Raw genomic sequence first — 26,404 nt, forward strand, 5'->3', positions numbered from 1 at the left:
TGGAGCAGGAGTTGAACTTCCCTTGCACTTGGGTGCTATTTTAAGCCTGGGTTCTCCGTCCCGCTGCTCTATAGCTACCAGGGCCCCACTTCCCCAAACTTGGCCCTAACTTCCGGTCGGCCTGTTTACTCTGTTCGGGGCTCTCCTAAGCGTCCACGTGGGTTGTTCCCGGTGGAAAGACTGGCGTGGGCCCCACTGTTGGTTGCTCACACGCAGCGTGCGGTGCTGATCTACTAACTGAATGAAAATACCTCCTGGTACAGAAACACTTCCGGACCAATACGAGGGCACGTTTTTAGCAGACATTACGTTTACACCAGACGTTACCACGGATACCATTTTCTGCTTTCCAGCGTGGGACTTTATCACCACGCAGGTGAGTGTGTTTTTAAGGGAATTAAAGTGCGTAAGAGCAGTGGCGGCTGGTGATATTTGAAAAAGGTGGGGCGTAATACCTGGACCGAATTTCATTGACATACTCCAGGGTGGTGTGACGGCAGTTATCCCTCAGTAAATTTTCTTCTTTAGAAAACATAAGGCAAAATCATGCATTTTCCTGTACAGTTATCACGAAAAAGCTAAAAGGCGCAATAAGTTCTACAACAGTACATGGATTAGGGGCCAGCACATATTAACGCTAAACTAGAATGAGGGATATTCTCTTTAGTAGAAGTCCTTAGTGCATGTTTCCAAGATGGAAAAAGTTCCCCAACTTAATAGGTGGCAGTTATGAGTAATTATGACCATAGAGGTGTCAAATGATTGGTCACAGTGTGTTTCCTTAAATATTAGTGATTTTAACTTTAAGCCTGCAAATGTATGTTGCAGTCCTATCACTTTTCAGGTCATACTGCGTGCATACTGATTGACTGACAGACCATATACTCTGTATGCCCAGTTATGTGCCAGGAAAAGACTCAATATGTCCAGTTTCGGTCAGTAGAATGTTTTGCACGCCCACACTAACACATGCGTTCTTTGAATGTAATAATAGTTTTGCTCTTTAGCCATTTACAAGCTTTCCATTTCTAGAGTTTGTGTGCCTGTCACTATCTTTTTAAAACAGCCTGTCTCCTGTCACTGCTTCCATCATCTGCTAGGTCGGCTCAGCATTAATAATTCACAGGTGCAATGCCTTATACTATTTCCATCTCGTTCATGCACAGTCTCACCATGTTTCTATCTACTCCTATCATGCTCTCTTGCCCCCTATTTCTCTCACATCGGCTTTCTTTCTCTCTCCCTCACCCTGCCTCCTACTCCGTCTCTCACCTGTTCTTCGTCTTTCCCTTTCGTTTCGTCCATGCTGCATCAAAGCATTAATGCTACGCATTCAGTAGAATGAATGACAAAGTCACACAATACAGGTCTTGAAAGGGTCAAATGCTGCACTCGCTTCTACTGTGACTGATTAATAACGAACTCAAAATCAGCCAAAAATTAGGGATCCAGCACCCCAAAACTGATCAGTAAGTGTTCTCTCTCTTTGACAGGATAGGTAAATCCAATGGTTCCTTGGGAAATGTCTCAAATTCTCTGTTCAACATGTGTGTAATAAAGGGAGCAGGCTACACTTTTTTACGAGGCATCAACTAGTTTTCCCACGGGCCAACAAGAAGCGACTGAGACGAGAGGCCCGCAGTGTTCCACTTCAATTAGGAAAGGCAGCAAATAAATAAAGAATGGGTTTTTACACAGTATCACGCGCTTTTTTTTTCATTTCAGCAACGCCAAGCGATAGAAAATAAGGCAGGAAATGGGGAAAAAAACGCTATTCAATTACATTCAAAGTGGCAAAAAAAAGTTAATTTGGGAACAGAATAGTATAAACTTACTTACTGTCCAGAGACTCCGTCGGCCGTCCCGATTCCCGCCGTCCTCACTTTCAAGTCCTGTCCTGAAGCACGTCATCAGGAAGGCGGCGCAGCAGGCAGCCTCCCTCTCCACTGCCTCGTTTTTAATTGGTGCGGCCGGCTGCCCCACCTACGTCATTTTCTCTCTGTATGCTGCTGCTGCAGCATACAGAGAGAAAAGGGAGAGTTACTCGAGGGCAGGGGGAGTGGCTTGGGGGAGTGGCTTTCCCACTGTTGTAAATACTGTCTGTTTGGGCGGCCTCCGGCTGCCCAAACAGTCAGTATTAGCAACAGTGGGCAAGCCACTCCCCCAAGCCACTCCCCCTGCCCTCGAGTACTGTAAACACGGAAGTTCTCCTTTCCTGCCTTGCGAGAAGGCAGAAACAGAAACAATGGTAGTTATATAATATAATAACTAGCATTTGTTCTGCCTTCTCGCACGGCAAGAAAGCAGGGGGGGCGGCGCCCAAACGCCCCCACGGAGAAACCGCCACTGCGTAAGAGGTGTGGGTTTAGGAATGTGTGAAGGTTGGGGTAGTAGGAATGGGCAAGATTATTGGGTTGTAAGGGTTTTTAGGGTTCAGCGAGGAGTAAGTGGGCAGCAAGGAGTTTTAAAGATATATAAATATTTATATGAGGTGGGGTTTGACAAACAACTACATATAAATATGTGTATGTGGTGCGTACATATGAATATATATATATATATATATATATATATATATATATATATAGATATATATATATTTATGTATTTATACAAAAATAAATGTCAATTGTTACGACAAAGAACGCGTGTTAAATAACCACACTGTAATGGTCAACTCATTGTATTACATGCTTATCAAATACATGCATATTAAAAACTGATTTCATGCCAACCACATGATTGCCACTTCGTTGACCCTCCTTGGTGTCTCCTGTATCTTCACGCCTGTGCCACCGTTTTTTGAGAAACATAGGTTGGTAGTTTGCGCATTGAAAGAAAAACATGACTTTTTTTGAATGACCTTAAACCGTTTATCCCCGCATCCCCTTCTGTATTTTTGTGTTTGAGTAGCGTCTGTGTCCATTGTTTTGTATTAGTCCAAGAAACCTATTATCAGATCATTTTAATAAAAATGTAAGATCTTTTTTGGTCAAAGACTTTCGGTTATGTAATGGAATTTGAGGAACGGTGACTGTCACCTTCCTGCACATATATGTATAACAGTAGTGAAAACAGAGTGGAATTGGAAAAAGAATTTCAGATCATTTAGAAAAAATTACAAAGGCCATTAAGAGAGAGAGTTTATTTAAATAAATTGCACATTTTCTTTGATTTGTGGAGAAATGGACAGAAGAGGCCCCTTTAATTTGCATTCTTTATTTCATTTTGAACATCACAGGAAATTATATCATAGAAAGTGACTTTCCAAATAGTGATCATTTGTTTGCTTTATTGGATTATGAATTCGGGGAAGTGACAGCTGTCAAAAATGGATGATAAAAAAGCCCTCAATATTTTAATAAAAAAGTATCATGCAAAGACCTTACGACAAAATAAACCTTAGCAGTATTTTAATGTGTATGCTTGTGACTAAGACCTCCTCGGGCAGCGAAAAGGAAGAACTATTTCTAGCACCGTGTTCTAAAATACAATCTTTCGAGACTTTCTAGACTTCTTTTTCCAAGAAATCTGGAATCAAGCAAGGTAAGTTGCTGTCTGCCAGTAGGTGTGAAATGATGCTTTGCTGTGTGGCAATTGGTAGTGAATGCTTTGCTGTGTACCGTGGACAGCGAATCCTTCTTTAGTGGGTCACTGTATTCTGGATGTCCTGGGCTGCACTAGGACCCCAAAGCACTACCCTTTTGTTTTTGGCAGGTGCCATTTTTCTCGCTGTATACCCTCTTCCAATGCAGATACGTGTGTGAGAGTTGCCATGTGTGGCAGTTAGCCCTTATAGGACACCACATTGAAGTCAGTTTCCACGTGCACATTGGGTTTCTTCTTATTTGTTGACATGAATATCATAAAAGTGAAATAACGTTTTTAGATGGGCTTTTAAGCCTTTATTTGGCTATGTTCTACAGCATATATTAAAAACCTAAAGCATGTGTTGATTACCTCATTCAGGTGTTGGTCTACATGTTTCACTGCCCTTCATAGGTTCTATAACTTCATCATGACGTGAGGACTATTTTATGAAGGAGGTTGTTACAAAGATCAATATACTGCACCCTGAACCCTAGATCTCTGTTCATACTCTGTATCCTGTGCCTCATGTGTAGGTGAATACCGTTTAAAGTTCAGCTTCTTTATGTCTCCGGGCTCCTGTGATGCGATCAGTCATTCTCTATCATGGGTAACTAATGTATTTGTGAACTGTTTCATAGCTCCTGTGAGGTGTGTCCTTCGATTTTTCTGGACCCCACTATTCCTTCCAAGATACAGAGGTTGAAGAAGTGCGTAAGCAGTTGCAATACCTGGTTCTGGATTTCAGATAGAAGGCAGACCTTGAACAGGTAAAGATACACATTTTGCATAGGGTCACTATAATTACTAGCAAAGCAATTATGACAACATCATCTGATTGGTGTTTTTTTTCCTAGCACCTTAACTGAAGGAAATATGATACATGATTCAGGGCCTCATGTCTATTTTGGCTGGTAGGTCGGAGTAAAAGAGAGTGGCGGAGGTCATTATGTTTGCCACCCTAGATGAACACCATCCGCCACTCTGGTGGAGATCTCTGTGCCTTCAGAAGGGCTGTTACCACAGTGGCTCTTTTTAAGGAATTAAGGTTCTTGAGTGGCTGCCAGGCAAAACATTTGCAAGCTCTTTGTAAGTATTAGTTAAATCTGGACAAAATAGATAGTGTACCAATACTTTAATTTTGAAGAGGAGTTCAATAGAGTTGTGACTTGGAAATCCCACCTCATTCTTTCCTTGTGTTTGTTTGTATTTCACAGCCCAGAGAAAAATACATTTGTAGCATGTGTTAGCTGTAGATACACATGCTATGCATACTCCTGCCATCTAGTATTGGGCCCAGACTCTGCAAGTTGTTTCTTCTCTGGAAGTTTTATGATCGGCGTTGTGCGTCATTCCTCCTCCCACTTGAGGTATTGTGCATGTTCAACGGCTCCTGAGTTGTAACGTTTTTTTCCGCCATCGAGCTGGGATAAAGAAGATGAGCGCGCGGCCTGCGTGTCATTCAAAAACAAAAAGACTCTTCAGACTCGTAGGGACTGATGCCTTGCACACACCATGGAACTCGCTGCCGAGGTGGAGTTCTCACATGACAGCGATGTGGAAATGGGAAGCAAAGCAGATGCCCCGGTAGTAGGTAGTTTGGTCATCACCAGCACCCACTACGTCGCTTCAGATTCAGCCTCTGGGGAAGAATATGCTCCAGGACTGATCCCTGAATCTGGACCAAGGACCAAGACAACACCAAGTACCATTAGTATGGTCGACCTTCGTGTAAAGCAAATCTTATATTCCCCTCCACCACCCCGCTACGACATGGTATGCCACAGCCCTCGGGCACAGGCTGATACCATGAGCATGCCTCGGAGCTGAGAAGGGACGAGAACATCTCAATCCCAATTGGGCTAACAGGCCACAGCACAGGGACAATTCCGGCACTTAGCCAGTACTGAAGCATAAGTCTATGTCGACTGAGCCACCAACACCGAAGCCTAAGTTGGCACCAACTGAGACACTGGCACCGAAGTAAAAGTCAATACCGGCAGACATATCGGAACCGAAGGATGCCAAGCAGGCTGTGACCCAAAGAAAATCATAGCACCCGAAGAAACGCTCAGGCTCTAATGCTTTGGTATCTAAACAGACCTTGGTGCAGAGGCCGGAAAAGTAACACAACCACCCATCTGACAAGAAGAAACGTCTCATCCATGGGATTCCCAACCCACCAACATTTTCTGAGGACACATGACCTGCTCCAACAAAACAATAGAATCCTACTCAGAGAGCAAGTGACGAACAAAGCCATGTCTTTGAGGGATTGCAATAGTATATGCAGGAGAAGCGTACAGAGAAAGCCAAGAGGCAGACTCAGGGACAATGCTTGCCACAGCTTCCACCAAAGAAGGTCTCACAAGAACACAGTGCTACAAGTCCAATGTCTTTCAGCCCCCCAGAGTCACCACAAACACAAGTACCCTCTCCACAAGAGGAGGAAGAGGGGGAAATACAGGACACAGACTCCCAAAAAACACAGGCTATCCAACATACTCCCTGACCCATGGGATAATTATGATGTGGCCTGCCTGATCCAAATACCTAATAAAGCGTCACCTCCAGATGGCATGTACTCACCCCACAATGTCATCCAAAGAGCCATGCACATTACAGAGAAGCCAACTGACTTCCTAGTGGAAACGCTTTTGTGCACAGTGTGTACAATTCGATCTCTCTCAATGATTGGCTCCATACTCAGTATAGCAAAAGTAATCTTCAAGGACCCAGCCAAATCCAGGGTCCTAGCTCTTCGCATGGAAAAGAAATACAGGCCAGGTCCAACTGACCCTATTTGCATATGAGGACAATCTCCCAGCACATTCCCTAGTTGTCAGCTCAGCCAGGAAAAGAGCTGCAGCACAAGGTATTTGAGAAAGACTCCTCCGCAAGACAAAGAATGCAAAGGAATTGTTGCAGCAGGTACAAGAGTAGCAGCAGGACACACAAATCGCTGGAAGATCGCCATTCAGTTGGCCTGCTCTCCAGATACTATTGGGCAATCTGGGATGGGATGAAAGATCTAAGACAAGCGACAGAGCTGACACTACTGCAAGGGGCATCAATACATTAATTATGGACATGCATGGCTATGCATATCCAGGTTCAAACCAGAGATGCAGCAGCATATTCTTGATGTCCCATTCGATCGGTAAACCCTCTTTGGGCATGCTGTAGACACACAATTATAGAAAATACACAAAAGACACTGTTACAGCCAAATGCACTGGTGCCTTACAAACAACACCTCAAAAGCAACAGTCCTTTCGACTTTACCAGGAGTGAGGGGCAGCAAAAGTCTCCACCTCAGAAAACATCACACATCAGTGCCAGAAACAGCAGTATCAACAGAAAGGGTTTGAATACTATTGTGGAGGATACAAAACAAGTGCCAAGGTAAAGGTACTCCCGACAGGGGCACCTCTACACCACTAGCTAGATGACTCACCTACACTTCCCCTAGACACCAAAACACCTGTCAGGGGAAGGCTATAACAATTCCACCAGTTGTGGCCAACCATCACATCAGATCCAAGGGTACTGCAAGACATCAGGCAGGGATATTGCCTAGAATTAACTCAATAACCAGCAAATATCCTGCCAAAATGGCAGGCGTTAAATCCACAACTTCTACATCTGCTAAAAGAAGAAGTAAAGGCATTACCACAAAAAGGCACCATAGACCCAGTCCCACTCAAACATAGAAACAAAGGAGTATACTTTCTTTATTTCCTCATACCAAAGAAGGATGGATCACTACACCCCGTTCTAGACCTGCGACCACTCAATCGCTGCATACTGTCTGAACACTTCCATATGATCACATTGCTAGATGTAATACCACTACTACAAGAGGGTGACTTCATGACTGCATTAGACCTGAAGGATGCCTACTTTCACATTCCAATCCACCCAGTACACCTCAAACGTCTACAGTTTGTGGTAAATGGGCATCTTTATCAATTCAAAGTGCTACCTTTTGAATTGACAACAGCCCCAAGGGTGTTCACAAAATGTTTAGCAGTAGTAGTAGCAAAATTCCGAAGAGAAAACATACATATCTTTCCCTATCTCAAAAACTGGCTCATCAAAAGTCCAACCTAAGTCAGATGTCTAATAGACACGCTAAACACAATGGACCTTCTTCACCAATTGGGTTTCACTATCAATGCAACACAATTGCATCTCCAACTACTCCAGGTACAACTATACCTAGGAGCAATACTCAATTCAGTATCAGGAATAGCTTACCCTATTCCACAAAGGGTTCTCAATCACCAGAACCACCTGAGTCTTTTTCAGCCTCATCGTCACTTACCAGTCAAAACAGTGATTAGCCTACTGGGGATATTGGCATCATGCATAGCGATAGTGCCACATGCAAGACTACTCATGAGACCTCTCCAAGAGTGATAAGCATTGCAATGGTCACAATTGGGGGGGGGGGGGGGGGGGGGCATGGAAGATCTAGTGTTGTTTCACCCAAGGTCCATCAGGCCCTACAATGGTGGAACACCTCAAACATACTGAAGAGAAGAGCCTTCAAGGACCAAATCCCGCAGGTGACAATGATAACCAATGCATCACTCATGGGGTGGGGTGCTCATTTGAAGTACATTGAGGTTTAGGGACACTGAGCCTCACAAGTGTTTGCCGACACAAGGAGGGGCCGCCGCACAGACTTACCAGGACACCCCTGCGCCGCTGGGTCCCTGACGCTGTGGTCGCCCCCGCCGCCGAGCAGTCCACATCGCCGGGCCGCAGAGCGGGGCGGACCACAGTTCCCAGCTTGCCCCGGGACAACATCGCCCACTTCCTGTTTCCTGCGCCTGGAGGCGCACAAAAGGCAGCAGCTCCCACTGTGGAGCGGGGGAGAAACAAGTGTTTGCCGACACAAGGAGGGGCCGCCGCCGAGACTTACCAGGACACCGCTGCGCCGCTGGGTCCCTGACGCTGTGGTCGCCCCCGCCGCCGAGCAGTCCACATCGCCCGGCCGCAGAGCGGGGCGGACCACAGTTCCCAGCTTGCCCCGGGACAACATCGCCCACTTCCTGTTTCCTGCGCCTGGAGGCGCTCAAAAGGCAACAGCTTCCTCCGCGTCGCGGACGCGCGCGGGCATCGCCGGGCGGAGCCCGGGCAGAGGGCTGGCCGTCTGTGGCCGTCAGGGGACGACAGAGGACAGGACAGGCCACGTCCCTAAAACTTGTGGCTCCAGAATGGATAAGAGAAAAATACAGACCTCAATTACAGGGAGCACTAGTAAAGTTAAAATTGCACGAAAATCTAATGCTTCTGAAAATATCATGACTTATCTAACATCAGCGGTGGGGAAGCTAAATAAAGAAATTGTAGAGAAAGAACGGGAACTCGGGCTAGATAGTGCATCCGTAGACCCTGTAGAGTCTCCTATACTTCTGAGACAACCGATACCTCTAGACCCAAGATTAATATTGTTACTGTAAACGATATTGTACATGAGCATCAAAATATAATATGTCAAGAAGACCCCAAAGTAGACACAGATTTGAATGAGCACGACCAAACTCTGGAGGGGGAAGTACAAAATATGCAAAAGGCCAGAAGAATCGGAAAAAAACATAAAACCCAATCCCAGCGAAATAGACATAAAACAAAACCACGGCAACCTCCAACTAAGTTTGAAAGTACGATAAAGGAAATTATTGAAAGGGTCCTAACAGATACCATTGAAACAACATTGATTAAGATCTCCAATGATATCGTGGAAACGCTAAAAGACTGTGTCTCTGATCTATTGGGCAGATGTGATAGAATGAATACACTGTTAATCAAAAAGGTCACGGAGCATTTATCCTTGGAGCCACAGCAGATTCTAACTCAACAAGCTCAACCAATGGAAGTGACAAAAAACAGTGACCCAATAATCTCACATTTGTCCCCTTTACCTCAAATACCTATTCTGGACATTATAACTAAAACCAAAACATCTGACAAAGTATCACATATACCTTTCCAGAACACGTCTAAACCCCAGTACAATAAAAGAGTTAATCTCAATGAAGAGGATCTACCTAAAGGAACTAGCCAAGGCCCTGGAAATGGACAACGTCCAAAACCTTTGGCCAATTTACCACCAGAGGCTACACCTTTTGTGGCTGTATTGGTCAATGTCCCGATACTCAAACCTGGAGAGATAGAAACCCAGGCCACCCTAATGGAAAATATAAAGAGATGGAGCAACACAAACTGCTCAGGTCCAAGGGATGTTTCATCATTTATAAGTACGGCAAGAAGAGTGGCTTGGCTGGGATCCACAGGAAAATGCTTCCCTAATGACTGTGTCATAATAAACTTCAACAAACCTCACGTTTGTACCAGGCTATTCTGGGATGCGACTAACATAACACCGGGACAAATTCGAGCAGACCCTCTGGGTTTCTTCTATCCCCATCCACAGCAACAAACTCTCCTGCAGAATACGAATGCAGGAACTAGTATCCCAAGACATAACACTCGCCTAGCTACCTGGGCAACACAGCCACCAAGTTTCCAAATGAATTACACCAAAAAACGTACTGTGGATACTGTTACTAACCTGGAACTGATAAATAGATTTGCAGCCTTATCAGATCTTGATGAGAACAACTGACTGTCTTACCAAGAGAGGGAGGAGGAACAGATTTGTGCAACCCCCAATAACTTGCCGACAGAAGGGAGAAACTTGAAAATAATGACTTGGAACATTGCTGGTCTCCGATCTAAAAGGGAAGATAAATTATGGTTAGAGACTATAAAACAGTATGATGTGGTTGCGTTTCAGGAAACTTGGGACACTGAATGTAATTTCTGGGTAGAAGGTTATGCATCCCATTTTTTACCAGCCCAAGAGTCACACATAGAGAGAAACAAGGGAGGGCTAGGGTTCTTAATCTCAGTGAATCATATGGGGACGATGAAAGTATTAAATGCAAATTCCCCTACCTGTTTAGTCTTGGAGGTACACATGTGTACCGGTGAAAAAATTCTATATGTTAATTTTTATAATGCTATAGACGGCACACATGGCAGCGATAATATTGTAATGCTGACTAAATTTTTAAATGAGTATAAAGAGGGTCAATCTACTTTTGTTCATTTTATACTTTTGGGCGATTTTAACACACACTTATGCGAGTTGAATTGTCAGTATGGAGCCTGCTTGGAAGATGATTATTTGGCCCATTCGCACTTTGAACACTCGGCTAAAGGGGGTGCCCTAGAAGAACTTCTGATAGATATAGATCTTTCAGAACCAGAATTTGTAAACCCCAAAGATAGAGTGGCAACATATAGTGCGAGGGGCAGTAATACAATCATCGATTTTATTTTTGTGTCACCAAGCATGCTTAAGAATGTTATCTTTTATAATGCACTACAGTCGACAATCAGCGACCATAACCCGGTAATTATGGAATTAATTAACAGCAACCCAACCATAATAAATAATGGAACCCAACCTAATTATTCTATAAAAGTTTGGGCCCATGACCAGGGTAGACGGGTTAAATGGTCTAAGATTATTCCTGATGACTTTTTTAATGAACTATGTGGAAAAGTGGGAACAGAAATAAGTATTTGTAGAGACCCACTGACTGTTGGAGGGAATATCAAAAATGCCTTTGAAATAATATGTAAAAATGCAGCACAGTCACTTACGTGTAAACCGAACCATAAGCCTCGCAAAGTGCACGGGTGGTTTAATGCGGAGTGCTCAAAGGCCCATAAAACCCTGCTAGACTCTCTAAAAAGTACACCGCGAGACACCTTAGAAGTGACTAGATTGAGGAAGATGTATAAAATGACGGTTGAGGCACGTAAGAAAGAAATTAAGGCAAAGGCCTGAGAGTCACTCTATAATAGATCAACCCTGAGGGATAGTGCAAAGTTCTGGTCCATAGTGAACACGCCTCTGTTTAATGGTAGGGAAAATGAGGTGCTGGAGGTCAACATTACAGAGAAGCAATGGCTGGACCATTTCGAGACTATCTATGGCAGTAACATCGCTATACATCCATTCACCCCTACAGAACCTACGATCTCAGAAATCCCGCTGAGATTTTCGGTGAAGGAAGTGCAAAAAGCGATAGAAGACACTGCGGGTGGTAAGGCCCCTGGCCCGGACGGGGTCCCTGCAGATATGTATAAGGTACATTCCCACATATGGTCTGTAGTCCTTGCAAATGTTTTTAATTTAGCATGTATGGACAACTCTAGTATACCTTCCTCCTGGTCCCACTCCATTATAATTCCCATATTTAAACAAGCATTTACAATGCAACGGTTTCGCCTTTGTAAAAGTTTGAGCTATTGGCATTGTAAATGACAAATTTTGTATTTATGTGTTGGTTTTGAAAGCAGATAAATAAATGGCATTGTCATTTACAATGCCAATAGCTTAATCTCTCACAAATGCGAGACCTATTGCATTTGCACACAGACAGAGCCACAGACACAGACAGAGCCACACACACAGACAGGGCCACACACACAGACAGAGCAACACACACAGACAGAGCAACACACACCAACAGAACAACGAATTAAGCGACAGGGGAGCAATGAATTATGTTTAAAAGTTGAATGAATTATGAGGCAAGATATTATGAAACATAATGCAGTCCATATTTTGATAGTATTTCATTATTTGGTCATTTTTGCACATGGGAATGATGTCTGGGCAAAGATTATGTGGTAAATCTTTAATTAAGAGAAAAAGAACTGCAGCCAAATAATTTCAATGGCCCTGAAGATAGTAGACGTACCAATGTAGGAAACGCAGCTCTATACACCCACTTCAGCAGCGTATCAAGTGACATCCCACAACATTTCTTTTCACGCCAGCAAGATTCTCATATGAATAAAAATTAAAGGCACCTTTATTGTTCAATCACCTTGGGCTCCAGCACGGTTATTTGGCGGTGCTACAGCACCCCCTTCAAACCTACTTCCAGCGTCTATGTTACATATTAGAGATCTGTATACAAAGGTTGTTTGGTTCTGACTTTTCAGAGGGAGGAAGGTGTTATCCTCACTTCCTGCCAGAAGAGCTCCTCAGGTGGCTGATCGGTCAACCTCTTTCTCCGGAGCAGCCATACTAGCAACATTGATATGTGGAAACCTGGCCATGGGCCAGCCAGGGGTTTGAATGAAGCCCCCGAGGCTGAGAAAGAAACTGACAGTGGAGCAACTGTCAGATTCAGATCAACAACAACTCTCTCTCTCTCTCTCTCTCTCTCTCTCTCTCTCTCTCTCTCTCTCTCTCTCTCTCTCTCTCTCTCTCTCTCTCTCTCTCTCTCTCTCTCTCTCTCTCTCTCTCGAGAGAGAGAGAGAGAGAGAGAGAGAGAGAGAGAGAGAGAGAGAGAGAGAGAGAGAGACACACACCCTAACCTCCTTTTCTAATAAAGGCTACTTCACAACACGATGACCGGCCCGCCTCTGAAACCGCATCTTACACTCACCAAAGCCTAAAAATCGTCTCAAAGAAAATGCCATGACTAGCAACGCCGAAAGCGGTTACACAGCGCATGTGCGACAAAAACGCAAACAAAACTTTATTACACAGCAGAGACGAACACAAAAGTACACAATGGGAATCGGACCACGAAGAAATAAAGAAGAAATGGTTAATCACGAGGTAACACTCAATGATACAACGTTTGAAACGTGAAACATTAATCTGGCTTCCATGGAACTGATGTGCACCTATCGCTCGCATACTTGCACCTAGCACCACCCACTGTGCGAGACCCACACTTCAGTAGTCACCACCAAACGACATGAACACAATTCCCCTATAGGTTCAAAACAAAGACAACTCCCATCCAATCACGCACCCTATACAATGCAGTTAGCTATTAGAGTGGGTAAATGCTTTAGTGCCCCACAATGGAATCATACGCGGTATACAAATGCTACAATATGACCCCTCCTCCAATCCATAAGGCTCCTCGACTTCTTGACCCATTAAATAGTTGTTGACAACCGTCAGACAGCTCAGCATCTGATGCCCCATCCCAGTAAATGTCCCTATATGCCTTAAAACCTAGTAGACTAGCAACAATCCACCTATCATAATAGTTTTTAGTGCTAAAGCCACCCTGTCCTTGATCCCCGTCCATAGCCTGGATCATAAGATGACCTTTAATCCTCCCTCTACATTTTCCAACTAATAACGACATTCTCGTCAACAGAACGACCCACTCACCACTCCCCACACACCAGTCCCCTTAAGACCTCCAACTTCGAAACAGCAACGCCGAAAGCGGTTGCACAGTGCATGTGCGACAAAAACGCAAACAAAACTTTATTACACAGAGAGACGGACACAATGGGAATCGGACCACGAAGAAATAAAGAAAAAATGGGTAATACTTAGGGAATTAAAAAAAACTAAAGTGATAAGTCAATGAAACAGAACAACTCCAACTAGAGGAAAATAAGCTTAATATTGAATAAAGTAAATAGAAGGCTACATAATTCCGGAAATATGTCATGGAAAATGAAGACGGACTACCCACGAGGACGCTACTCAAGGAAATCGAAACACAAAAAAAGTGAATGGCAGTTAAAATTCAGAGACTCAACTCAAAGGAATAAAGGACGCCTGCGCTTGGAATTGTATTCGTATAGGTTGTTTCGAAAAAGCAACACTCAGTTCACAATACCGGGCTCAGTTACTTGCCTTTCCTCTCCGATGAAGTCCGACGGTCTCTTTCTATTTTCAGTACCGTAGTTCTCCGTCTGACTTGAACTGGAAGTTCAAACGGCAATGCGTGCTATGTTATAAGCTGCAAAGTGATCAGCCAGGGGGGGGGGGGCGGGAACGGGCACAGGACGGGCGGGAACGGCGTACGGACTGCGGGAGGCAGGGGGGGGGATAAATAAAGCACCACGAGCACAGGGAGGGAGGGGGGCGGGAACGGGCACAGGACGGGAGGGGAGGGGGGCGGGAACGGGCACAGGACGGGGGGGGGGCGGGAACGGCACACGGACTGCGGGGCCATTCATGCCTAAAATAATAAATAAAGCACCACGAGCACAGGGAGGGGGGGAACGGGCACAGGGGGAGAGGGAGGGGGGGAACGGGCACGGGGGGGGGGGGGCGGGAACGGCGTACGGACTGCGGGGCCATTCAGGCCTAAATAAACAAGTCACCAAAATCCCCTTCCTTCCTCCCGCACCCCCAAAAGAGGGAACAAATAAAAAAAAATTCAGCCGATGAATAGTTCGTGTGTGCGCCACGTCACAAATTCAGAGCTGCGCGTGGCTCGCGCTCTTTAAGTCTCCGTGAATACCCCAAATCTGCGCCGCAAAAATCAAATCGTGGGCTTCCCCGACAGGCCGCCGCCTCAGGCCTGGGGGTGTGGACCAGGCCTGTCGACCTTCCGCTGGTAAAGAACTCGCGGCCTACTTCAAAAGTCCCACGGTTAAAATACGTCATCCCACCTGGGAAACGTTTGTTGACACGCCGCCTCTCGGGCCTCTAACCCCGCGGCGGCTGCCTCTCGGGCCTGGGAGTTGCCGGCTCACCGCGCACACATGAAAACCATCGACGCTTCCCATGGAAAGTGATCGGGACCGGTCGGACAGGCTCCCGCGCGGGCGAGGCGGGCTCCGAGCGCGTGGCCGGGAGCGCCCGCAGACTGCGCCAGGCCGCTGTGCATGGCGTTACCAGGACCCAGGCGGCAGGCCCGTGGCTTCCGACGCAATGGGAGGAGCGGGTGAGGCTGGCCGTCCCAGGTGTTGTACGAGAGCTGTAAATACGGGCTGCTTTGTTTTGGACATATTAGGCGGATGTGGGCGATCAAACAAATTAACACCACGAGTCAAGCCGAGGGTCCAGCATGGCTCCAAGCACGAGCCAAGAAAGTGTTTGGAATGCAGATAGTACAATCTACATTTAAAACTACGCTGAAGTTTTCAAAATTCAAATTTCCGGTCACAAGTCCTAAACAAGTCAGGTCCCGGGCCGTGCTGTGATTGGCTGACGTCACGGGGATGTCCCGGGCCGGCAGCCAATCGCAGCGCGGCCCGGGACAAAGGGGCGGGGCTTAAAAAAAGCACCAGAAACGCCCCCGAATCGCGTTTTCAAGAGAAAGCGCGATTGACAGCCTCTGTCTCCCAATGGCTAGCCTCCATTTATGGACCTAGCCAATTGGAAACAGAGGCGGTCTGAACATCCCTACTGAAAACAAAAGTTTTCAAACTGGGAGGGGCACTACGTGCCCCTCGCCAGTTCGAAACCTAAAAAGGCCAAAGGGGAGACCCAAGGTGTTACAGACCGATATCATTGATTGACTCGTCTTTCAAGATATTAGGTAAGGTCATCCTAGAAAAATCAGCAAGTGGGAAAAAGAAAATGAAATATTGTGTAACGCCCAATACGGATTTAGAACTGGGAGAGGCACGGAAGATCAGTGCCTTAATTTGTACCTGACCGTCAGTAAATATACCGTTGCCTCCAGGGGGGTCGATCCATTTGGCTTTTTTGGACCTGTCCACAGCCTTCGACCTAGTAAATAGGTCGAAGCTGTGGACAATGCTTTTGGAGTTGGGTATGGACCGGGCACTTGTAAACTTTTTAGCATACCTTCATAGAGACCTGAGAGCATCAGTGCGTATGACATCGGACGGGAAATGGACTGCTGGGTTTAGATCAGTCAGAGGTGTGCGCCAGGGGTGCATTCTGGCCCCCATGCTGTTCTCCTTGTATATCAACTCACTGAACAAAACTCTATCTTCAGTCACTCCAGATATACCCAGCATGGGAGGGATTCCACTACCTGTCCTGTTATATGCCGATGATACGGTCCTAATCTCTAGAACCCCAAACGGCTTACAGCAGCTCCTTGATTCTTTTGGGGCCTTTATGCAGAAGTTAGATCTGGTAGTGAACATGGAAAAATCACATGTCATGTCACTGGGGAAAGGGAAGAAAAATACAAAAACCCTACGCTGTAATGGCGTAGTGCTGTCAAAAGTCAAAATATTCACCTATCTGGGAGTAATATTCGATGACATGGGCTCCTGGACCCCCCAGATTGCAAATAAAGCAATGGCAGTGCGAAGATCGTCGGCTGCCATACTGGGTTTTGCGAAAAGGTTGGGAGGGAAACCCATAGAAGCCATACTGACCTTGCATAGAGCTAAAACATTGGCTCTAGCAAGGTATGGTGCTGCGATATGGGGTTTTAAAGATCCTACCCTAATACAGAAAGAAGAGAACAGATTTCTGCGTCTACTATTGGGCTTACCACACTCTACCCCATCTTTCGCAGTACATACGGAACTTGGGATAGGCTATATTGATGACACACTTAAAATGGCCCCATTACTCCTCTGGATGAAAATATGGCTGAACCCAAGTTTAACATTAAACCATAAAGTTATTAGCGATTGTATGGGGCGAGACAGAGTAAAAGATATACAATGGCTGACACACATTAAAGCTACCGCCACACAATTGGGCCGGCCTGAACTTTATTATAATCCCGAAAGCCTGAGCAAAGATGACATTTCCTGGGTAAAAGTACACTTCACGAATAGCAGAAACCTTTACCGTGAAGCCCAGGAAATTGAGAAATCAACAGTAAGGGCACATTATTCATTGGAATCTACTATGACAATACAACCCTACCTAACAATCGTGAATAGACCCTACCACCGATGGCTTTTAACGAAATTTCGTTTTAATCAGGTGCATTTGTTACTGGGTGAATATACGAAATGGTGTACTCCAAGGGAAAATGATCCATGTAAATGTGACAGCTTCTCGGCTCAAGACTTGATACATATAGTATTTTTTTGCCCTTTTTTTGCAGAGGGCAGAAAGAAATATATTATACCACTTTTGAGGGACACGAGATTTAAGCAGGTGAAACCTGCTTTGATGTTCTTACAATTTATGGTGTCCCCTATAGTGATGTTTGGGGTTGCAAACTTTTTGGTAACATCTATACGTGCTAGACGGAATAGACTGATGAGAACCCCAATGATGGAATGTACACAAGGTTAGTATAATTTTATTCTTCAAGAGTAGTCGATTTTGGATTATAAGGAATTAAGTAACCCTGTAAAATGAAATTATAGATAACTTCTGTTAATATGAGATGTTACGAAAAAATGAAGCTTTTTAATGTTTTTTAATTGTTTCATATTTAATTGTTTCTCACTTGTTTTTAAATAATTACTTCCCAGCAATTGCTCTATAATGAATTGAATTGATGATGTGTGTATATTTGTATGTGTAGTATACTTTTATGATTTTAAATTAATCGAATAAAGTATTTTTGACTCTGACTCACTGAGCCTCACAACAACAGACAATACACATCAACATGCTGGAGCTTCTAGCCATCTACTTGGCTTTCAAAGCATTCCTAACAAACATTTCAGGGAAACTGTCCTTCTCCGAACAGACAATATGACTGCAATGTATTATATCCAGAAACAAGGGGAGGACCCATTCCATACAACTGTCACAACTAGCACAGACCATATGGAAATTGACAAACAAACACCAACTTCTCCTCCTGGCACAATACATACCAGGGTAGGAAAACTCCATGGCAGACCTGCTCATCAGGACACAGAAACAAGTTCATGAGTGGGAAATACACACTCCATTACTGCAACAATACTTCTGTCTGTTGGGAACCCCAGTAAAAGACCTGTTCACCACTACCAAATACTCAAAATGCCAAAGCTTTGCATCCAGATACCAACACCCACTATCCAAAGGGAATGCTATATGGATGAACTGGTCAAGGATATTAGCTTACGCTTTTCTTCCTCTCCCACTCATTCCATACATAGTCAGGAAAGTGAGACAGACTTCGATGACCCTAATACTAATTGGTCCCACATGGGCTCTTCAGCCAAGGTGCACAACGCTACTCGAGCTATCCCTTGTACCTCACAAGAAACCACTCAACTATCCAAACGTTCTCACTCTCAGCAGGGGCAGGTTGAGATATCCCAATTCACAACAGCTCAATCTTGCGATCTGGCTCTTGAGGTCATAGAGTTTGGATACTTAAATCTCTTTGTAGAGAAGGGCTGAAGACCTACCACAAGGGCTTGCTACGCAGTAAAATGGAAACGTTTTGTTCACTACCGTACATCCTTAAACATTATCCCTTCTTCACCAACAGAACAACAACTAGTCTGTTACTTGGTATACTTACAAAAGGCACATTTGGTATATACACCAATACGCGTGCATTTAGCAGCCACTGCAGCATTTCTACAAAACAGGAGCAACAATCGCTTTTCCATATTCCTTTCATGAAAGCCTTCATGGAAGGATTAAAAAGTCATTCTACCACGCACACCTCCAGTACTTGCGTGGAACCTAAACGTTTTTCTTACACGCCTTCTGGGGCCACCATTTGAACCACTTCCTAATTGAAAATTAAAATTGGAACATGGAAGGTGGCTTTCCTTGTAGCAATAACATCTCTACGAAGGGTTAGCCAAATACTGCGCTCACTGTGGAAGAACCATACTTTAAAGTGTTCTCAGAGGGGGCGTGGCCAAGATGGCGGGGTGAGCGGACGCTTCCTCCCGTAGCTCCTCCGGCCCGGCTCAGCTCGAGCCCCGTTTTCTGCGCTTCTCTCCCCCCGCAGCTGCCCTGCGGGTGAGAGGACTGTGCCGGAGTTCCTGGTGCACATATTGATACTACTTTGACTCCTATCGCCCCGGAGGAAGTACCCCGTAAGTTTGATCGAAGATCGGAGCACGGAGGAGAGCCTGGGAGGCGGAGCGAATTGCAGTGCTGTCCAGGCGCCTCGGCTGGGCCTGGTGCTGAAAGCTGGCGATCCCGAGGGATCGGACCCGCCGCGCTCCGAAGAATAACAGAGCCCTCCGGCCGAAGCCTACGCGACCGGTGTCGCCGATACACAGCGGACTTTGGACCTTAGCTGGCGCTTTGGCCCTTCACTACCGACGACGGTGCATTGTGCGGCGCGGACCCCGGATCTGGTGGCGAAGGCCGGAGGCATCTACACGGCAGCCGGCCTGGGTGGACCCGCAGATGCAACTGTGAGACACTGGCTGCGGACTTTCCTTGATTATTGTGCCCCGGGGGTCGCCGGTGGTCTCGCCAGCCCGGGCCGCTCTCCCTGGCCCCGCCCTGCCGCCATCTTATCCCTGAAGAGCTGGAGTTGGCGACCTCCACCCGTGCCTCTAGCGGGCGGGCGCCTACTTTCGCCTTGGCTCCTGAACTAATTTCCCGAGGGGTGCACTGCTGAGAGACCCTGACTTTGGCCCCCGATCGCCACCCTGGTCGGAACCACGACTGTCTCGCCCCGGCCTGGGTCGCCATTTTGTCGCTTGTGACGCAGCACCCTTGTCTTCGGCAGGGTCTCCACATCTGGTGCCCACGGGCGACTGGGCGCATCTGCGGCGGCCGGCCCTGAGCCTTGCCCACTGCAGCGGCCACGATGACTGGGAGAGGAGGCTCGAAAAGGGGAGACCGCACCCTGCCGGACATGCTCAGCAGGGCCCAGCAGCTGCGGGACAGAACACAACCGTCGCCGGGATCCTCCCGGGCCTCGGCAGACGCAACTGGAGGCGAACCGCCGGTCACGAGGTCCTTTATGGAGGACTTATTTAGCTCCCTCAAGGAAGACTTCCAGACACTAAAGAAGGAAGTGGCCAGCGAGGTCCGAGAAGTGCGCGGCCTCCCCCTCCAGAGGGATGTGGCGGCTTCGGGATACTCTTCTACATAAGAAGTCGGTTGTGAAGCGAGTGGAGGAGGTCATTCAGGATTATTTGGTCCACAATGGCAACTCCGACACGTCTCAAGCGAAGCAGTGGGCAGCCTTGAAGGCGGTCCTCAGGGGGGAATTTATCTCCATCTCCTCGGCCGAGAACAGGGAGCGGCAATGTAAGAGGGACGAACTGACTGCGCAGGTCAGGGAACTTGAGCAGGTTCACCGCCGTACAGGGGCTCCTCGAGTTTGGAGGCAGCTGAAAGCGGCGAGGAAACTCCTTTCTGCGCTGGACCTAGATCGGGCGGAATATGCTGCGTTGCGTCTGAAGCATGCCTTTTACACGGGCGGGGACAGATGCGGTAAGCTCCTGGCCCATCGGCTCAGGGCTGCACAGCAACGCAATGTGGTGAAGGAGCTAGTGGGTGCAGACGGGGTTTCTGTTTCCGGTGACGCGGAGGTGGCGGACTCCTTTCGTAGCTTCTACGAAGCGTTATATGCCGCGGAGCCCTCCTCACCGAGGGACGCTGAGGACTATCTGGAGTCTGTGACCCTCCCGGTGCTAGAGCCCGCCCAGGCGGGCCACCTAGAGAGGGACATCCATGTGGAGGAAGTCATCTCCGCTATAGCATGATTGAAACACGGTAAAGCCCCGGGCCCGGATGGTTACACGGCCTTGTTCTACAAGACCTTCTGCTCCGCTGTGGCACCAATCCTGGCTCGCCTGTTCAACTCCTTCTCCGAACCGGGCGCTATCCCGCCGGACCTTCTTTCCGCGACTGTGTCGGTTATTCCGAAACCCGGGAAGGACCGGACCTTGTGTGGTTCGTATAGGCCTATTTCGCTTCTGAATGTTGATCTTAAGCTCTATACAGGGATCCTAGCGTCCAGGCTTGGACTGCACCTACCGGGCCTGGTGGAGGCGGACCAAGCTGGCTTTGTACCCGGTAGACAGACAGTTGACAACACCAAGAGAGTGACGCACATATTAGAAAAGGCCTCGCGCGTCCCGGGGGAGCGGATGTTGCTGTCGGTCGATGCGGAGAAGGCCTTTGATAGAGTTCATTGGCCGTACCTTGAGCTGGTTCTCGGGAAACTGGGAATCGGCGAGAAGTTCCGCACCATGGTCTTCAATTGTTATAAAAGACCATCAGCATCGGTACGGGTCAATGGGCACAGCTCTGGTAGTTTTGTCATTGAGCGCGGTACGAGACAGGGCTGCCCCCTCTCGCCGCTTTTGTTCGCCCTCTACATGGAGCCGTTTGCCCAGAGGATTCGCGATAATCCGGACGCTATTGGGGTTAAGATGGGTCAGTATACCCATACTGTTAGCCTTTATGCGGACGATGTCCTGCTGACCCTGGATGACCCCAGGAGGTCACTCCCTGCTTGCGTCCAGGAACTGAACGCCTTTGCACGCGTGGCCGGCTTTAAAATGAATATGGCCAAATCGGCTGCCCTGGACGTGTCGCTCGCCGCGGACACCAGGAGAGACCTCCAGCGCCTCTTCCCCATGCAGTGGTCCTCGTCCACGGTGCCATACCCGGGGATCCTGCTAGCGCCTTCGCTGCCTGAAATGGTTAAAGCTAACTACTCTTCCCTTAGCAAGAAGATTAAGGAGGAACTCGGCCGATGGAGCAAGGGCCTGCTTTCGTGGCTTGGCCGTATCGCAGCGGTGAAGATGACGATGCTGCCTCAGATCCTGTACCTTTTTTGCGCTCTACCTCTCCAGCCCCCTGTGGGTTGGATACAGCAAGTGCAGGCTGACATCTCCCGTTTCGTTTGGCAAGGCCGCAGGCCTCGGATGAAGAGGGTTCTCTCCACGCTTGCTCCGGAGGCGGGGGGTCTTGGTATCCCGGATCTCCGGAAGTATTTTCAGGCGGCGCAACTCCGATATTTGGTGGAATGGAGCAGGTGGGAATCTGATAAGCACTGGCTCTTTCAGGATCAGGCGGTAGCGGGCCGTACCCTTCAAGAGGTTCCATTCCTGCGGCGCGCGCATCGCCCGGCTAATCTTTACGCCTCCTTTGTCACCCGGGTTCCCCTGCGGGTGTGGGATGCGGTTTGCGAGCCCCGCGAACTAACTACCTTCCCATCACCGTTTACGCCCATAGTTGGTAACCCGGACTTTACTCCGGGCTTAGAGCCGGGAGCTTTTTCCCACTGGGTGAGTGCAGGTTGCAGGGCACTTTTGCAGGGCAGATTGCGCTACATGCAGGTCCGCCACTGGGCTCTCCAACCCCAAGTGCGCGACGTCGCAGCCCGTCAAATCACACCTTACGAGCGGTGGCTAGTGACCCGGACCTCGGATGCCAAGCTCATTACCGATCTGTATAAATTTCTCCAACCCCCGACGTTTCATTATCATAATCCGAGGAGGGAGCGCTGGCACAGAGAGTTGGGCAGGACCCTGAGTCACAAGGAGTGGGACAAGATCGCATATCGGGCGAGGCACTCTGCGTACCACACTGGGCTGACGGAGACCTTTACTAAGGTGTCCACCTACTGGTATTACACCCCGGAGAGGCTCTACGAGATGCACAAACTCACCGACAAGGGATGTTGGCGGGGCTGCGGACAGGAGGGTACTCTATCGCACATTCTTTGGGATTGCCCGGTACTGACTGCTTACTGGAAAGAGGTCTTGGATGAGGTGGATAGACATTTTGAGATTGAACTGCCACGCTTCCCGGCGTATGTTTTGCTAGGCCTTCCCAACGACCTAATGTACCCGCTGAAGTCCCGCAGGGGTAGACAGATTGCTATTGTGCTAGGCTCAGCGGTCCAAAATATCCTTGTCCACTGGCGCACCTCCACTGCCCCCTCCATCACTGGTTGGCTACATAGACTCTGGCAGGTACTGGGTATGGAGAAGATGTCGCTTACAGTGGCTGGAAATGTAGATCAGTTCGAGGAGCTCTGGCACCCCTTCCTGGCACTACTGTCCACAGAATTCCGGGAGCTCACATGCCCGAGGTACCTGCGCCTTCTTAGGCTGACGCCACAGGCGGCCCCGGTGGATTAGGATGAATGGGGCTGGGGGGATTAGGGGATGGGGGTAGGCTGTTTGGGGCGGATTTTTCTATCACGGGCTATTGGACGGGGATGTTGGGGTATTGTTTCCTTCTTTTTCCTTTTTTCTGGGGACGGGGGGCTCGGAGGGACTGCGTTGTGTTTTGCTGTATTGCAGGAAGCTACTCGCGCTTAGCTTTGGTTGGGAGGTTGGGGAATATAGGAGGGTTGCGCGCACTGCCTTATTGCCTTACAGCTGATGTCTTCCCTTCCCCTCCTAGACCACCGACCTCCCCCTTTTGACCAGAACTGCTGCGACACGTCTCTTTTTCTTTTCATTGTACTGTATGTAACCTTGACCTCCTACTTCCCTTCCCCATGTTTCTTTTGTTTTAATAAAAATGCTTTAAACCTAAAGTGTTCTCAGATAATGTGCGTTTACGCACAAACCCAAAGTTCATACATAAAGTTACATCTCCTTTCAATTTAAATCAAGCTCTAGAGTTACCGGTCTTCTTTCCAAAACCAGAGACAATTGCAGAGCATGCCTTTCATGCATTTGATGTTAAACAGACACTTCTGTACTAGTTGGACCATGAAAAACCCTTCTTGAACACACAACTATTTGTTTTATTTTCAAATCCACATGAAGGAAAGGCTATTTCAAAAGCAAGAAAAGCAAGATGGATTGTCAAATGTATCCAAATTTGTTTTGCTACAGCAAAACGAACATTAACAACTATGCCAAGTCTCATTTAACAAGGAAGAAAGAAGCAAACGTGGCTTTTTGGGAAAATACCACTTAGTGACATTTGCAAAGCAGCAACATGTATGAACCCACATACATTTACAAAATATTATTGTGTGAGGTTTAAGCAAGACAAGAAGCTCTAGTTGGACAGACAGTGCTTCAAACATTATTTCAAACAAACACACTAACTCATTCCTAAAGCCACAGTGAGAGGGGTACTGCTTTACAGTCTATTCATTGCATGTGTATCTGCAGCCAACATGTGCTACAAAATGGAGTATGTTACTTATTCTGTAAGTATCTGTATGAGGCGTCTAATGCTGCAGCATCACATGCACCCTGCCGTCTTCCCGGCAGGTATTAGATGGTGAGAAGAATATAAGAAAATACAGTTTGTTCAACATCAAAGGCTAACTTAGCAGAAAATATCCTCACTCCATATATGGCAGGGAGAAAGAAACATAATCTAACAAAGGAGCCATTGAACAGGTGCAACACTTCGAAACAATGCTGAGCATAAAACTTCCTTGGATACAAGCAACTTGCAGAGTCTGGGCCCAACACTGGATGGCAGGACTATGCATAGCATGTGAATCTGCAGCACTACACGATACGATTAGATGCTTACAGGGTAAGTAATATACTCCTTTAAGGGGATCTCAGATTCACCAAGCCTGAATGCCAGGGATTTCCATCTTGTCCTATTTGTGAACAATGTGGCCCTGCTGTTCTGGACAGCATGCAAACTCCAGACTCTAGTCACCCCTCTAGGCTTACTTCAGAGGATATCTGTTCATGCACTCCAGTGCTACGAAAAGCCGCTCCGGTATCAGAACTGACTTATCAAGAAGAGAAAATCTAACATTTTAGCTGAAATCCTCTGTACTTTTTATAGTGTGACCCACCCACCATGGCTGCAGTCCTCAGAACTCTGGGATATGAAATCCAGTTTTCCCCAAAGTGAGTTTCTACATCTTTCTTTGTGGCTGTAGTAATGCAGTATTGTGCATAGCGTAGTAATGTAGTATTGTGCATAGCATTGAATGAGGATTGTAGAATATAGAATGTTCTTGTATTCTGTATTCCTTATAAGTAAAGAATGTTAGAATCAGATGAGGTGTAGCAGAGTACGTGTTCACAGCTGTACCTGTTTGCTGGAAGAGGTTACCAATAAACAGCTATTTCGCTTTAAGAGTGTTACTGAGTATTTGCTACAGAATATGGCGACGAGTGGGAGGTAACCTCGAACGAATCCACGTTATTTTCTACAACTTGGAATATAGGAGGTTATATTTGGACTTTTATTCAACTACGAAACATCCAGCATCTTAAATAAAGGAAGCTTGAACATTTTAACTGCAACAACTACGTCTCCGGTAAGCATAATAAAGATTTTCTTGAGAAAAAAAAAGAATTCTTAAGTATCTGCTTGCCTGTTGCTGCAACTGTTAACTCTCTTAACTAAGAGTTGTGTTGTTTCAAAGATGAGCGTTCTGGAGGCTCGAGCTGCATTGTCCGTGAGCTCTTCTTCATGACGTCTCGCCGCTTTGGCCTACGCAGACACAAGTGCGCGCACTGATGTCATCACGAAGGTCGTAACCTTACGTAGCGCCATCTTGAAACTCAGTTACCTGATGTAAGGAAATCCGGGGAACGGAAGGACTTACCAGAATATCGCCTTGGGGGAAATGCCATCTCGGGTCCTGTATTCAGCCCGGGATTCGAAACTACCAATACCATCCTCCTCTCCTGTTTTCTCGCAGAGAAACGCTGCAGAGGAGAATCACCCAGAAGTGACCCCAAAGGACACCGGAAGCAGCGGAGTCTGCCCAATGAAAGACGGTCGAGGGAAAAGGGAGGCGTCAGAGACCGGTGGCGCGAAAAGAGGAAGAAGGAGACCGAATGAGCACGAAGAAGAAGAGCAGGACCCGAGGAAGAAGACGAGGGACCCGAGGAAGAAGACGTGGGACCTGAAAAGGAAAACGCGGGACCCGAGCGCGAGGAACCAGGATCTGCACTACCAGACGCAACAACCCCAGCAAGCCAGGAAGAAGCAGAGAAGAGCTGGTGTGAAGACTGGTTGTGCCCGGAGGATGCTGGGGAGCGGCCACAGAGCCGGTGAGTACTAGCGGCTCAAGGGTACCAGGAGGTGGGTTGCGGGAAGCGGGTGGGAACGTCGGGTGGAATCAAAAATTAGCTAGCATTCGCGCCAAGAATTTTCAATTCTATTAAGGACACGGAGGCGAGGATTATGCTTCTCTTTCTTTACTGTATAAACACAGCAGCCAATAAACATACAGTTTAGTGCAATAAA

General features: G+C 47.1%; 1 protein-coding gene across 1 annotated transcript in view; it reads left to right on the forward strand.

Annotated features, from left to right (window-relative positions):
- Positions 1–355: 355 nt before the first annotated feature.
- Positions 356–26,404, forward strand: part of ABAT (4-aminobutyrate aminotransferase) — a 712,333-nt gene continuing 686,284 nt past the window's right edge. The window contains exon 1 of the mRNA XM_086941270.1: positions 356–376. The gene's annotated coding sequence lies outside the window, so the exon portion shown is untranslated. The remainder of the gene's footprint in view (positions 377–26,404) is intronic.

Source organism: Lissotriton vulgaris, chromosome 10 (genome assembly GCF_964263255.1).
Source record: "Lissotriton vulgaris chromosome 10, aLisVul1.2, whole genome shotgun sequence".
Taxonomy (NCBI): Eukaryota; Metazoa; Chordata; class Amphibia; order Caudata; family Salamandridae; genus Lissotriton; species Lissotriton vulgaris.